The 16667-nt window shown below is 41.6% G+C and overlaps 1 long non-coding RNA gene across 1 annotated transcript; it reads left to right on the top strand.

The window, feature by feature from the left end:
* Window positions 1-235: 235 nt before the first annotated feature.
* On the top strand, window positions 236-718 carry LOC121798771. The gene is made up of 2 exons (XR_006050089.1): window positions 236-377; window positions 493-718. It is a non-coding gene; the product is annotated as an uncharacterized LOC121798771 (long non-coding RNA).
* Window positions 719-16667: the final 15949 nt, after the last annotated feature.

Below are 16667 nucleotides of genomic sequence, written 5' to 3'. Positions count from 1 at the left end.
TTGCTGTACTTCTTGTGATTTTTGAATTTAGAGAGAGGTGTGAGGAAGGAGGTGGTGATGGGCTGGTATTTATAGCCAAAACTTCTTGGCATTTTGTGTCTAATTTGGGTTAAAGATTCCCTCTTCTTTTTGGTTTTGGGTTTAAAGCTTCACTACTAAATTGGTGTAATCCTTGGAAAGTGATATGCTATTTCGGGGCTGCTCCTCAGCTCCCTTTCGAGCTTGGTGACACTGCTATTCTTACTAATTTGATGAATGTTGGGGCTGTCCTCCTTGGCATCTTGTGCCTGCAATCTTGGGGGCAAAGGCTCCTATTTTTGGCCGCCAGCTTGCTCTCTTTTTGAGCCTTGTGATGTTGTTGTCTACTTCAAAATGGTGTAAGTCTTGGGGTTGATTGTAGGCTGACCTTTCAGCCTTGGATTTGGGGATTTTCCTTACTCTTTTATGTATGAGCTCATCTCCTAATCCTCATTTTTGTGATTAATCTTGCAGGTACAGCTGGCCATCTCCTTGGAGCTTTGTGGGTGTTTTAAAATCGAGAAGGGAAAGAGAAGATGACTCATGCTCAAGCTTTCCTTGATTCCATTACCATTTATAGCTAGAGTCAAACTTGTAGACTTTGTCCTTTAGAATAGCTAAGATATAGCTATTCATTTCTGGTGTATAATAAGGTGTAGAGCATTCTATTTGATCAATTGGCATTTCCTCTTTCCAACAATTATAGTTCTAAAAAAAAATTTTAAATTCCTTGCACTTTAATTCTCTTCGTCCAAATTTTTTTTTTATACTCCAAAAATCCGTGCACGAAAACTCGGGGTGTTACATTCTACCCACCTTAACAAAATTTCGTCCCGAAATTTGGTTACTTCCTTCAAACCCTTCTCAAATTCTCGTTCGCCCAATTCTCATGTTTCCTTTTCTTAATCGTGGTGTTTTCTTAACACATCTTTACTGAAGGAATTGACCAATTCCTCAACTATTGCGCCCCTCGGCTAAAATCAATTCAGGCTTCTCTTCATGACTCCAATCTGGTTTTCTTATCCTTTCCTTTTGAGTTCTTTCTCATACTCCACTCCTTTTGATATTCTCATTCTTTTTATCGCTCGGGAAAGCAATAGTGATCTTGGAAATTATTCCATTAAGTTCGAGGTCGAACCATGTTCTAGAAGGCATGCATCCTAAAGCACTCTATGTTCTGAGAGAAACGTCTAAGTTCTCTACTCTACAGGCCTCGCTGTTTGAAAACTCAACTCATAAAAGATATCATGTTCTCTTTCAAAAATTTTCTGACTGACAGTAAACATCACTGTGGAAAGACTTTCTGACTTTCACTTTGAAAAACAAAACTATTTTCTCACTTCAAAACTCATTTTTTGTAAAACACAACAGAGTACTTTTCTCCTATTAAACTGCAACTGTCCCTCAAAGGGAAAACTTAACACCTTCCTTTAAAACTGAAAACTGTCACACAAAGGGAATATACTTTCTCCACTACATAAACCTTTTCCGATATCCCCTCTTTTTTGAAAATAAAAAGTTACCTCCTTTCCTGGTTGAGCGTGACGAGTCGGGGTGTTGAGCCTTCGACGTTTAACCTGTTAGTCTAGAGGTACGATTCTAGACTAAGACTGAAAGAAGACTCTTGGGTCCAGAGCAGAAAGAAAATTGCGCTGATACCACTCTGTCACGATCGCACTTTCTAAGGATAGAAAGCCCGGTTGATCGCGACTAGGGGAGGATGAAAGAAGCGGGGAAGAAAGGGGAAAACTGTGTCACAACTGAAACTTGAACCGAAATAACTCAAATAGTATATATATATCAGAGTGCATGATACAGAGTGCAAACTCGATTTTTTTACATTGCAGCGGAAGAGTCAAGAGTAGATGACGTCGTGTATGGAGACACGCCGCATCCGAGTACTATTCTTATCGAAGGATCTTCATCGTCTATACTCAACACCGCCCGCCGTCATCACTGCTCAACCTGCACATTTTTAAAACATATGCAGGGCTGAGTACAGGAGTACTCAGTGGACACGTGCCGAAAACAAAACATACAAATATAAGTTGTCATCCATCAACAGTATCACACGGGGGTTTTCTTAAAAGGCCCGAGCATACTAAATTCTTTTGTGATCTTAAAAGTCCGATTTCAATCTAAGTTCTTGATGTATTCCTCCATGTCTGAGAATCCAGTGGGCCGTGAAGGTGGCCGCCTTCACAAGCACCCTCGCCGGCCAGCCTCTCTCTAGGATGGCTCACAGCGCTCGCGCACGTAACTCCGAATAGGATTTGCGGTCCTATTGGAAAAGGATGGTTTACAGCACTCGCGCACGTAACTCCAAATAGGATTTGCGGTCCTATTGGAAAATGGCTCACAGCCCTCGCGCACGTAACTCCGAATAGGATTTGCGGTCCTATTGGAAACCAAGTTTGTTACCAAGTTTTTGGCATCGCCAAACTCTCGGCATATAGTCCTCACAGACAGGTCTTGAAAACAAATATTTCATGGCATGACAACAACTTTAAAAAAAATGATCACATCTCCATTTTTGAGAAAAATGTATTTCATAACTTCAAAACATTTGCTTTATATCCACACTATAGTGCTGGATATTAAAAGAAAGCCCACAATCATATCTTAAATAGAAAGCTCCACAATCATAACTTCAAAACATTTGCTTTATATCCACACTATAGTGCTGGATATTAAAAGAAAGCCCACAATCATATCTTAAAGTTAAGGAGTTTTAAGCGAACGGGGTGGGCTTTTTGTTAAAGTTACAGTTTTTACGAGAAGTGTTTTTACGTGGGCTTTTTGTTAAAGTTACAGTTTTTACGAGAAGTGTTTTTACGTGGGCTTTTTGTTAAAGTTACAGTTTTTACGAGAAGTGTTTTTACGTGGGCTTTTGAACTAAAGTGTTTTTATGTGGGCTTTCAGTTTACTATAAAGTTTTTGCAAAAGTATTTTTAGTGAGCTTTCTATTTATGATGAGCAGTTATGTGGGCTTTCGTAACTAAGTATTTTACGAGCTTTCTATTTAAGATATGATTGTGGGCTTTCAGTTTACTATAAAGTTTTTGCAAAAGTATTTTTAGTGAGCTTTCTATTTATGATGAGCAGTTATGTGGGCTTTCGTAACTAAGTATTTTACGAGCTTTCTATTTAAGATATGATTGTGGGCTTTCTTTTAATATCCAGCAATATAGTGTGGATATAAAGCAAATGTTTTGAAGTTATGAAATACATTTTTCTCAAAAATGGAGATGTGATCATTTTTTTTAAAGTTGTTGTCATGACATGAAATATTTGTTTTCAAGACCTGTCTGTGAGGACTATATGCCGAGAGTTTGGCGATGCCAAAAACTTGGTAACAAACTTGGTTTCCAATAGGACCGCAAATCCTATTCAGAGTTACGTGCGCGAGGGCTGTGAGCCATTTTCCAATAGGACCGCAAATCCTATTTGGAGTTACGTGCGCGAGTGCTGTAAACCATCATTTTCGAATAGGACCGCAAATCCTATTCGGAGTTACGTGCGCGAGGGCTGTGAGCCATTTTCCAATAGGACCGCAAATCCTATTTGGAGTTACGTGCGCGAGTGCTGTAAACCATCATTTTCCAATAGGACCGCAAATCCTATTCGGAGTTACGTGCGCGAGGGCTGTGAGCCATTTTCCAATAGGACCGCAAATCCTATTCGGAGTTACGTGCGCGAGGGCTGTGAGCCATTTTCCAATAGGACCGCAAATCCTATTTGGAGTTACGTGCGCGAGTGCTGTAAACCATCCTTTTCCAATAGGACCGCAAATCCTATTCGGAGTTACGTGCGCGAGCGCTGTGAGCCATCCTAGAGAGAGGCTGGCCGGCGAGGGTGCTTGTGAAGGCGGCCACCTTCACGGCCCACTGGATTCTCAGACATGGAGGAATACATCAAGAACTTAGATTGAAATCGGACTTTTAAGATCACAAAAGAATTTAGTATGCTCGGGCCTTTTAAGAAAACCTCCGTGTGATACTGTTGATGGATGACAACTTATATTTGTATGTTTTGTTTTCGGCACGTGTCCACTGAGTACTCCTGTACTCAGCCCTGCATATGTTTTAAAAATGTGCAGGTTGAGCAGTGATGACGGCGGGCGGTGTTGAGTATAGACGATGAAGATCCTTCGATAAGAATAGTACTCGGATGCGGCGTGTCTCCATACACGACGTCATCTACTCTTGACTCTTCCGCTGCAATGTAAAAAAATCGAGTTTGCACTCTGTATCATGCACTCTGATATATATATACTATTTGAGTTATTTCGGTTCAAGTTTCAGTTGTGACACAGTTTTCCCCTTTCTTCCCCGCTTCTTTCATCCTCCTCTAGTCGCGATCAACCGGGCTTTCTATCCTTAGAAAGTGCGGTCGTGACAGATGTAGCATGTGCTATTTATTGATCCAACATGGCTTATTGAATAATAGCTAGTACTCTTACGTTGCATGCATGTATGTGAAGGCATGGATAGACATGCATGCAACAGTCGAAGGACTGTATTCACCCGGTACATTAATCTTTAATTATATTCCCTTCGTTTCACCATAGCCAGGACAACCATAAAAAAATGTTTTGACAGGGGTTATATATTCAAAAACTTAAGTTTGGAATAGTATAAGATACATCTTTTTATTTTTCGTTGTGATGATAGAGGCTCTTGCACATCGATTCATGTAAAATATAAAAAAAATCATGATATTAGAGCATCCTCAGTGGTGCGGATGTCCCGGAGGACATCCCCGTGGACACCCAAAAACACCTCCTGCCACGTCATAAGGACTTTTCACTTCTCTGCCACGTCATAAGGACATCCCACTGCACAGTGGCGGACATCCCCAAGGACATCCCGACGGACTTCCCATAATAATAAAAATTCACAAATTAACCAAATTAAACAATTTACGGAATTAAAATTTCGACACAAATACGGAGAAATTGCAACCACTTTATTTAAAAAAACATACATAGTACCAAAAAAACATACATAATTATTAAAAAAAATACATAGTTAAAAAAATCGTCGTCTCACTCCTCGGATTCCCTACCGCCAGTACCCTCGTCGTCCCCGCCGGTAGTCCCCTCGTCACCACTCTCCGCCATGTCTCCCAACCCCAAATCGTGCCGCATACTGTTGATGATATCCTTCAGCGACGACCTGTAATGGCGATCGGTCGATGTCCGCCATTCAACCATTGCATGTAATAGGGTTTCATGTTGCGCGACACGGGCGAGTGAGGGTAGCTCGGGATGGTTTTGGGTAGGAGCTGTCGATTGGGCCCCGGCGGACCCGCTGGCGCTTCCACTCACCATCCGCGCCGTGGACTTTTGCCCCACCGGGCGACGGCGGCGGGCTGACAATGAAGGTGTCGGGAACTCTGCCTCGGCGGGGGGGAGTTCGTAGGAACCAGCACTGCTACTGTACTCCCCAGAGGTGCTTATCTTCGTCCGCTTCGGCCAACCAGATTCAACACCCGCAGTAAACTTGGCCGAAAACTGATGGTGAGACATAAGCTTCACATCCTCGGCAGAAATGCCGCTAGTTGCCGAGCGGAGGTTGTTTGTGTAAATGCCGGCGAATCGGCTGAGCTGCCTTTTCAGCCGCTCCCACTGTTTCCGGCATTGCTCTCCGTTGTGAGGCTTCCCCCGACGGTTTGAATTGGAGGTAGCTTTGGCTAATGTACCACCACATCCTGTCGATATGTTGGTTAGCCCCGATATATGGATCCTCCACTATACTGATCCACGCCTTCGCAAGCGAGATGCACTCATTTGTGCTCCAGATGGTCCTCTTTTCTCGCTGGATCCCTCCCCCACCTCAGCGGCTACCTCCTCACCATCGTACCCCTCCGCAAGCAAGATAGTGCCCCGTCCCCTGCCCATCCCTCTCCTTGTCCTCCCCCTCCTCCCTGTCGCCGTTGGTGCGTCTGTGGGAGAATCCCGGATCGGAGATAGCCCCAACTCCTCCATCGAGAACGTCTCGATGCCAGTGAACTGAGTCTCGTGAGGAGTTCTCGGGGGGTTTTCCGTCGACAGTAAATCCATATAGGGGTGATAGACATTGTCCACCGGTGATTGGGGGACCCCCTGCATACTCCCCCCGCAGTGACAGGCGAGCCCTGCATCATCCCCGACATCATCATCCCGGGCATCTGGGGCGGCATCATCCCCGGCATTCCGGGCATCATCCCCAGCATTGGGGTCATTCCGGCACTCACCCCGGGCATTTAGGGCATCATCCCATACCAAGGCGGGTACATGTTGTAGTACTCGGGCATCATCCCCGCCGTCATTTGGGGTTGGGGCATCATCCCCGCCATTCCGGACATCGTGGCGGACATTGGGGTACTTCCGCCAACGGGAAAGATCGGTCCCTGTGACTCGCTCGTGGTGGGGGAATCACTATCGTGGTGCTCCATTTATCTTCGAAAGAAAAGTATTTAGAGAGAGAGATACTCGTTAATACAAGTGGGACAAATGAAATGAAATGAAATTCAACGAGCCGTATTTATAAAATTTTTGAAAAAAATAATAAAAAAATAATCGGGACGTCTGCGCGGATGTCCGTCGCAATGGCGGACGTCGCCACGGACATCCCGGCAACGCCGTGGAACTCCGGTATCCGCAGCGGACGTCCGTATCCACGTCACCTTAGCACAATGGCGGACCTCCCGCGCGAACGTCCGCCGGGACGGGCGCCATTACGGATGCTCTTAAGCCCTTATGAGCTCTTCTAGTACTATCTATCTACAACTGTAGTTGAAGTGTTCGTTTTGGTCACGAAAATTAAAGAAGTTTAATGAGTTAAATAGATAAAATAAAATACTCCATTCGTTTTCATTTTGACTTGGTCTCTTGCTTGTTTAATGACTAATGATAACATAACTCTTAAGAAACTAGATCTTAAAGAGCTAACCATTTTGTAGTCCAAAGACTTGCAACTCTCGGTTGCTTCGTTCCAGCATTGGTGCTCAATGGCGGACCCACATGTAAAGAGGGGTGGGCTTTAGCCCCTAATTAATCCAATTTTTAAATTTTTTTTCTATTATAAAATTTTAAATTTTATTCATATTTTGAACATATTGGTATATAAAAGCCCCTAATAATATTTTAAATTACATGAAAAATTTATTTTTGTATAAAATTTTGAAAATTTAGCCCCTACCCATGTTTATTTCTGCGTCCGCCCCTGTTGGTGCTCATGTTTCGTGTAACTTCAATTGACATGATTATGCCTTAGAAGAGTACAATAATCTAGCGATTGGTATAAATATGGGAAAAATCACGAGCCTTGTACTCGCTCTAACCAGTGCTCTAACTATTTCAATTTAATTAAATGAACAAAATGGAATGCAGATGAAACTTTCAATGTAAACAATAATAAAAATCAATTGTAAGCCGAGTTAAGGAAAACCTTCTTTCTATAAGACAAATTGCGTGCCGGCTAGTGCTATCAAATTGACGTATTATCCTTAAAGTCATCAGCACTAAGAGTGTCTTTATCCATTATCCTAATTTTCAGTTCCTTAACATCCTTAGAGATGGCAAACATGAAGATGTCACTCAATTCTTTGAGTATATTTGTATAAATAGGCCAAGAATAGAAAGAGAGAGAGAAAAAAATAAGAGTCACCTGATGCAACTTTGCTCGTTTTCTCTTGATCTTATTTGATTGTGGCATAAACATCAGTTCTGGCTGTCAGGCACCAAATCAAACGAAGAAATTCAGTGCAAAAGATAACAATATTGTTATTGTTGTAATAAACTGCAAATGTTTGCTTATATACAGTTCGTGCATAAGCTCGTGCATGACCATTTCAATGAACTCTCAAGATTATCATCACTGTCTGGTCTTGGTCTAATTAGATCCCTATTGTTGCTTATGAGAGATGGCTCATGACACAGATCATCTAAAACCTCGTATTTGTGCATTTCTAGTACCATGACTTAAGGCCTTTGACATTTCATCCATGATCACAGTCTTGGTGGAGGTTGATGGCAGTGAACTTCTTGCTTTTCTTGAAGCAGATGATAAACTGCTATGATTTCCTAGAAAATTATCCAAGGAACTCGAGTCTCTATTTCTTATGGTATCCAAATTGGTGGTGCTTGCTTCTGTGGAAGCAACTCATTTACTATTCGCTTCAAGAGGAGGTACAGATAATCGAGGATGATTTGTTACGGAGACACAGGCCGGATTGCTACAGAGCCTCTTCTTCAGAGAGAAGTTCCAATGGTTTTTAACTGAGTTCTCCGTCCTAGCAGTTTCATTGAGGAAATCAGATATGAATAAGGTCCTAGTTTGGATCCAAGATTCAACAAAACCATAGCAAGAACTTGTTGAAAATCAAATATACAAGCATCATAACCAGAATCAAATTGACATAAGCTGAATTGTTTAGCTAGGGAATTTTTTTTGCATAGAATATAGGTGTCGTATGACCTCCTCACTCCAGGGCCCTTTAACCAGGTCCGGATTTAGAACTTTCTGCCAACGATGCAAGCACTGGACATCCGTTCGACCTGGGAGGCATCCAGCTGCAAAACAAATTCTGCAAAATCAAACTCGTTGAACCAAATAATATAAGTAGGAAAACAGTATCAGTTCTGTTTATTGTATTTCTGTATTCAGCTCAAAGATCAACTGGAACGGAAACTGCTTTTTTCTTCTTTCTCTTATTGCATACTCCTTATATTCTTGAAACAAATTGTACGGGATAACCATCAAAACATCAGAGTAGAAAAAGTTTCCTATTTTCTTCCATGACTTCCCTTCATATTTTTGTACTGCATCTTGCAAAATGTTATCCTATTGTACAAACAACAAGACATTCAGAAAATTTATAGTACTCGTATAAGTGAATACAATAAAAATCAATAACGAAAAACGTAAGAACACATCAAACATTAGTACTATGGCGAAGAAATAACAACTAATCACCTCTTCCTCTGTCCAATTTGCCTTGGATGATCTTCTTGTGTTACCAGACAATTTTCTTGAATTTCAGTCATAAATATGAAATGAGTTACAGGTTAAATCCACTCACTCAAACAATCAATGATACAATATACCTGTAATCTATGACTGGCAAAATCACCAACAATAAAAAAATATACTGCTATTGAAATATTCTTATCAGACATCAGCAGCAGCACTCTTATTTCTGACATCCTCTTCTTCTGCTTCAGTTTTACTAAACTTGGCTTCTTCCATTTTGGCCTACACTTAATAAAACTTTTCAGCTGAATAACAGGGGGAAAACACAGGATTTAATCAATCAGATCAAATTTTCAAATAAAGATTCGAACTTTTACTGGCCAACGACGGTCAAGAAACTATATATAAGCAAGAAACTATATATAAGCAAGATGTGAATGAAATGTTGGAAGGGATTGTAAGAAATAACTTAATTAAGGTAACATTAATTTTGTAATTTAAGAAAGTGTTCAACTGCATGCTAGAAAAAAAAGGGACAGAGATTAGAGAAGAAAGAGAGACTCCATGAAAGGAAAGGGTTTAAGTAAATTACGACTTCGAGACTTTGAAATTAAAAGAGAATCTTTGGATAACAGAAAGTACGGAGATTCTGGGAGGTGAGAGTGATAAGTTCGGTGAAAATTTCGCGGGAGAGATTGAAGAAAGAGACGTAGAATTGATGCACGTGGAATTAGAAGATTTGCTTACCAAGATAAAGCTATTCTAGTAGTATTACAAACTATTTTATGACCAACAATTTTGTGTGCCTCAAGTGTCTTCTACTCCCTCCGTCCCACTTAAGATAGACCACATTCTTAAGTAGCACGTGATTTGAGGAAGTGTTGTTAGGTGGAATAAAGTAGAAAGAAAAAATGTAGTTAATATTTTAATGAGGAGAGAGGATGATATTTCTGAAATTGAAAAGTGAATATCTTGATTGAGACAAACAAAAAAGGAAAGATGGTCATCTTGAATGGGACGGAGAGAGTAAGATTTTAATACACACTTCTTAATATGGTCTTTGTTTTTTTAAAATATAGAGATGGTGCAACGTTGTTTGGTAGCTATATTACACTAAAATAATATGTACAATTTATTCAGGTTAAACTGTGTGTTTGATAGTTATATTACATTTTTATATGTCACGTATCTTGTATCTGACCCGCATGAAGCCCACTGAAAACTTACGTTTCAACTACAAAACTAACTTCCAATTCAGCAAGTTACAAATTATGTCTCGAATATTATACACGAATATTATTAGTAAAATACTCCATTCGTCCACGAAAAATAGAGCACATTTGCCTTTTTTGGTTATCCACAAAAAATAGAGCATATTTAAAAAGGGAAAGTTTTCAACAACTTCTCTCTTACTTTTTCCCCTTCCTCTTACTAATAATATGTACCTCACATTCTACTAGCACTACTTCTCTCTCACAGTACTTTTTTTTCTTCTCTCTTATTTTAGCAATTCCACATTAAAACCCTGTCATTTACAATATGTCATATTTTTCGTGGACGGAGGGAGTACATTATTATGTGCCCTTCAAAATTTGGCTATCATAATTATTTTCCTAATTTATGCCATCATAATTAGGGTAACTTTGGCCATCATAATTATTTTCCATATTTATGAACTACTCCCTCTGTCCCTCAAGAATATGCACTCTTTCCTTTTTAGTCCGTCTCATAAGAATATGCACTTTCTAATTTTGAAAAGTTTTTTCTCTCTAATGAGGTGTGACTCATTCTCCACTAATAATATTTTATTTACTTTTTCTCTCTACCTCTCTCCTATTTCGCCAATTTTACATTAAAACACGTGCCAACCCCAAAGTGCATATTCTTTGGGGACGGAGGGAATATTATTACACTTTTAGTTATGATAACTTGCAAAAAAAATTAGCTACCAAACATAAAATTAAGATAAATTAATTAATCAAAATTATGATATATCATGATTATATCATGTCTAATCAAAATATAATGTAATTGCCAAACAAAGTGGCGGAGCCACATGATCTCCAGGCGGGGCATTTGTCCCCTCTTAAACTTTTACACGTACTATATTTTGTTTGATAAATTTACAACTTTATTCACATTTCTTGATAAACGACCCCTCTCAATAACTCTAATTTTCATTTACTATAATTTTGCCGCTCTTAAGTAGAATTCTTCGCTCCACCCTTGCCAAACAATGAGTATTTCAAATTACGCAAATGACAAATATAAGAGAAATTCACTATTTTCTATGCATTTACTATGTATGTCTTACCTCAGGTGGAAATAGTTGCAATATCTTGTGGAGTCAACTACAGAAAGGAATACATAGCCAACATAATATGAAGGAAGAAATTTTGTTGAAAGTTCTCTTAACTGAAATAATTTTTTTAAAAGATGCTTAGCTTCTCTAATAGATAGTATGCAATTAAATGAGTGAGAATCTTGTTTTTTTATAATAAAACTAATTATATAGATGTTAGGTTCTATTTTATTTGAGATGTTGTAAAAATATAAAAGATTTTATTGCATAAAATTCAAACTGATCATAACCCATATATATACGTAACCTGTTGGAAAGAAATCATGTAATTAAGACAATTGATCACAAATTGATTCTTACCATAGCTAGATTATCTCCTTACCATATGGAGGGATTGATTGTATCTATAAGAATTGTAACCCTAGCACACAATAATTGAGCAAGACATTCATAGAATTACCGATCCTTAATTCTTCATGGCATCAAGAGCAGGAAAAAGATCCTCGGCTCAGAAAAATCTCATCATCGCCGTGTAATACCCCTCTCGGCCTTCACCTAAAATCAAACACAATCAACCTCAACCAAAATGTCAGACGGGGCAGAAGAGAAGCCAACGACAGAATCCTCAACATTGAGGACAAACAAGAACGTTACCGTGGCGTTCAAATTGAACGGGAAGAATTACCCGTTATGGTCGCGCTTAATGAAAGTCGCGATAGGGAGCAGGAGAGGATATACGCATATCCAAGACAAGCCGCCGGAACCCGGCAGTAAGGGTTACCGCGAGTGGGAGGAGACAGACCTCGTGGTCTTCTCGTGGATTATCGACAACGTCGAGCACGATATCATTGCGGATTTTGCCCACCACCAAACGGCCAAGGCGTTGTGGGATAATCTCGCAATTACGTTCGAAGGAAAGGCGGATCCGTATCAAATATACGACCTGGAGGACAAGATAACATATATGAGACAGGGAAATCTCGACGTGGAAACATATTACCGTCGCCTCCACGGATTGTGGATTAGCATTGATCGAACTCAAAAACAACCGGTCACATGCTGCGATAAAGGGATCGGGCAGTATCGACAACACGCGAATGACAAGAGGCTCATCAAATTCCTCACGAGCCTAAATCAAGAGTATGATCACATCCGACGGGAGATCCTCAAGGAACAGCCGTACCCCTCGGTCGAAGAGGCCTACGGTTGGGTAAAGAAGGAGGCGGCTCGACAACGGATCATGCCACCGGCGTCAACTCCACCCACCGGAGACCCCTCTGGCATTGGAAGTGCCGATTCATCATCGGGGGAGATAGGCTACGGATTCGGGGCACAGAGAGATCGTCCGAACAACCGAGGGAGCCAGCAGCGTCCGCCACCAGCCGGAAACCACCACCAGACCGCAGGTAACGGAGGGAGGCCGGACAAAAGCAAACTGTGGTGCTCCCATTGCGGGAAAACCAAGCATACGATGGAGACTTGCTTTCTCCGGGTAGGTTACCCGGAATGGTGGGACGAGAAACAGCGAGCACGAGCCCAAGGAAAGCTCGCCGTCGTCGGAGTCGCGGAAATCAGTCAGCGACAGGCCCCAAATTAGAACCGAGAAGGGGCGATCGATGGAGGAAATTCAGCCGGTAATACTCCCCAGCCAGAAATCGGCGGTGGCGGTGGTAGCAGCGGCGGCGGGAGCGGCATCCGGATCGGGAATTTTGTGGAGCGAACCAGAGCAGGGACCGAGAGCTCAAATTGGAGAAATGGCGGAGGTAAAGGGTTTGATCGAAGATCAAACCCTAATAAATCCCATCTATTATGTTTTTATCCCCATAACTCTCCCATATTACATAATAGACCCCACCATATTAAAGTAGAACCCCCAGATTCTTGTTATTTTGAAAAACCCCCCATACTTGCTAAAAATCCGAAATTGACCCCTAGAGTTGCCCAAATTAATATCCAAAACCGTTTTGCACCCTTATTAAATATTTCCGCTGCATACAACGTGCAAAATAATGATAGGATTGATAAAAGAGGTTGGATTTTTGATTGTGGAGCCACAGATACTATGACCCCTGAAAGAACGGATTTTAGCGAGTTTAGTGAAGTCACTAAAACCTTTATTAGAACTGCAAATGGGGAGTTAATTACAGTAGCAGGGGCAGGAACCATAGAAATTTCTCCGAACCTTCGACTATCAAATTGCTTATTTGTGCCAAGCTTGTCTCAACGACTGATGTCGGTTAGTCATGTCACACGGGAACTACAGTGCACTCTTCTGATGGATCCAAATTGCTGTGTTTTGCAGGATATTCGGACGAGGAAGATCATTGGGCGTGGCACTGAGAACTGGCACTGAGAACAATGGACTCTACTATGTGGATGTGGTAGTTCAACATGGCAGTGCAATGCTAGCTCACGGATCTACAAGAGAAGAGGCTTGGCTGTGGCACAAAAGATTAGGACACCCTTCTTATGGTTATTTTCAACTTTTGTTTCCTAACTTTAAAATTCCTAAAGATTTTTCCTGTGAGACATGTGTTTTGGCCAAGAGCCACCGACAATCTTTTAAACCTTCGCATTCTCGAATGAAATCTATGTTTGAACTTGTGCATGCTGATGTTTGGGGCCATGCGCTAGTTGTTGGGGGAAAGGGATTTAGATACTTTGTGACTTTTATTGATGATTGCACTAGGATGACATGGGTTTATTTCTTGAAACACAAATCTGAAGTGGTTGAAAAATTTGTCCTTTTCTTCCATATGATTCAAACTCAATTTCAAACCACCATAAAAATCCTTAGGTCCGATAATGGGAGGGAATTTGTCAACAGTGACATGTACGATTTTTTCCGGGAAAAGGGCCTTATTCATCAAACTTCGTGTGCGTATACACCCGAACAAAATGGGGTAGCCGAGAGAAAGAACAGAACAATTCTAGAAGTAACCCGAGCCATCATGATTGACTCCAAAGTCCCAGCCTTTCTTTGGCCAGAAGCCGTGGCAACGTCCATCTACCTCATAAACCGATTACCCACAAAAATCCTTCACAAAAAGACACCCTTTGACGTCCTTTCCCAACAAGCTAAAATACCCGAATCCCAGAGTCTGTCACCCAAAGTGTTTGGATGCATAGTTTATACCCATATTCCTAAACATGAACGAACAAAATTCTCTCCGTGTGCTACCAAGTGTGTCTTTGTGGGGTATGGAATCAACCAGAAGGGGTACCGTTGTTTTGACCCAAGTACCAGGAAGGTCTTCACCACCATAAACTGCACCTTCTCAGAAACCGAGTTCTTTTACACTCACCACCTTCGCAGTCAGGGGGAGCAGAATTCTGAAATTAATCATAGGGACTGTCTAAGTTGGTTTGTGTCACATCCAAGTCCTTCAATTGGGAATCCACCAGAGACTGTCGCGGTCACTGCCGCCGAACAAGCCTCCCCACCAGAGTCTCCTCAACCACCTCAAGATCAACCTCAACCGGTATCCCAGGTATCTCCTATACCACCATCTGAAGAAAATACTGTGGATAATACTAACCCTGCAGAAGAGGAAGAAGAAGATAGTACCATTGATAGTGACACTGGGAGATATGTCCTCCCAAATCGAAATACTCGAGGGATTCCTCCGAAGCGGTACTCCCCTGAGAAGATTGGTGCCAAAAGCAGATATGGGGTTGCAAATTTTGTGCAAGGGAATTTGAGCAAGATGGCTCGCGCATTTGAGGCAGCATTGTATGAGTAAGAAGAAATTCCGCAAACTGCGGAAGAAGCAATGAGGCACAAACACTGGAGAGAGGCCATGGAAACAGAAATGAAAGCATTGATGAAAAACGAGACATGGGTAAAAGACAAGCTGCCAGAAGGAGTCAAAGCCGTGGGATGTAGATGGGTGTTCACTATCAAACGGAGACCTGATGGCTCGATTGAACGATATAAGGCACGACTGGTAGCCAAGGGATACACTCAGACTTACGGATTGGATTATGCTGAGACTTTTTCGCCGGTAGCAAAGATCAATACAGTTAGGGTGCTATTCTCAATTGCAGCCAACAGAGACTGGTCACTTCATCAGTTTGACGTAACGAATGTCTTCCTACATGGGGAGCTACCTAAACCAATCTTCATGGTTCCTCCCCCAGGATTCGGAGATAACTTTCAGACTGGAGAGGTGTGCAAGCTGCGAAAGACATTGTACGGACTGAAGCAATCTCCGAGGGCCTGGTTCAGTCGTTTCACTGAAGTGATGAAGAAGTATGATTACCGACAGAGCAACTCGGATCACACGTTGTTCATCAAGAGGAAGAAAGGCAAAATCACGTGTCTTATCGTCTATGTGGACGACATGATTATCACTGGAGACGACGAAGGAGAAATCCGGGAATTAAGAAAGAACTTGTTCAAAGAGTTTGAGATGAAGGATCTAGGTCTTCTCAAATACTTTCTAGGAATTGAAGTCCTAAGATCAAAAAGGGGAATCTTCATAAATCTGAGGAAATACATCCTTGATTTGCTAGCAGAAGTGGGAATGATAGACTGCAAGCCAGCAGACACGCCAATGATACAGAATCACGGATTGCAGATAGTAGAAGGAGCCAAACTCACAGACAGGGGGAGATATCAAAGGCTAGTAGGTAAGCTCATTTACCTAGCTCATACTAGACCTGACATAGCATATGCTGTGGGAGTAGTAAGCCAGTTCATGCACTCACCACAAGAGGATCATTGGGAAGCTGCTCTCAGAATTGTACGCTATTTGAAGGGTACAGCGGAGCATGGGGTCTTGTTCGAAAAACATGGACACTTGGACATTAGTGGCTTCACTGATGCAGATTGGGCTGGAAACCCGAATGACCGAAAATCCACGGCAGGGTACTTTACGCTGGTTGGAGGAAACCTTGTCACTTGGAGGAGCAAGAAGCAGAAAGTGGTCGCTCTCTCTAGCGCAGAAGCTGAGTTTCGTGGAATCAAAAGTGGCCTTACGGAGCTCTTGTGGCTAAGGAAGCTCATGACAGAGCTTGATTTGTACGTGTCGAAACCGTGTAGATTATTCTGCGACAACAAAGCCGCGATCAGCATCTCCGAGAATCCAGTCCAGCATGACAGGACTAAGCATGTGGAAGTAGATAGACACTTCATCAAGGAGAAAATTGAAGCCCGAATTGTCGAGTTTCCATATGTGAAGTCAGAAGATCAGCTAGCAGACATTCTAACCAAGGCAGTAAACTCCAAATCATTCAAAGGAGTACTGAGCAAGTTAAGGATCGGGAATCCCGTTACTTAACTTGAGGGGGAGTGTTGGAAAGAAATCATGTAATTAAGACAATTGATCACAAATTGATTCCTACCATAGCTAGATTATCTCCTTACCATATGGAGGGATTGATTGTGT

This window comes from Salvia splendens, chromosome 4 (genome assembly GCF_004379255.2).
Source record: "Salvia splendens isolate huo1 chromosome 4, SspV2, whole genome shotgun sequence".
Taxonomy (NCBI): Eukaryota; Viridiplantae; Streptophyta; class Magnoliopsida; order Lamiales; family Lamiaceae; genus Salvia; species Salvia splendens.
The sequence above is the reverse complement of the archived record's forward strand: the minus strand, read 5'-3'. Positions and strand labels throughout refer to the sequence as shown.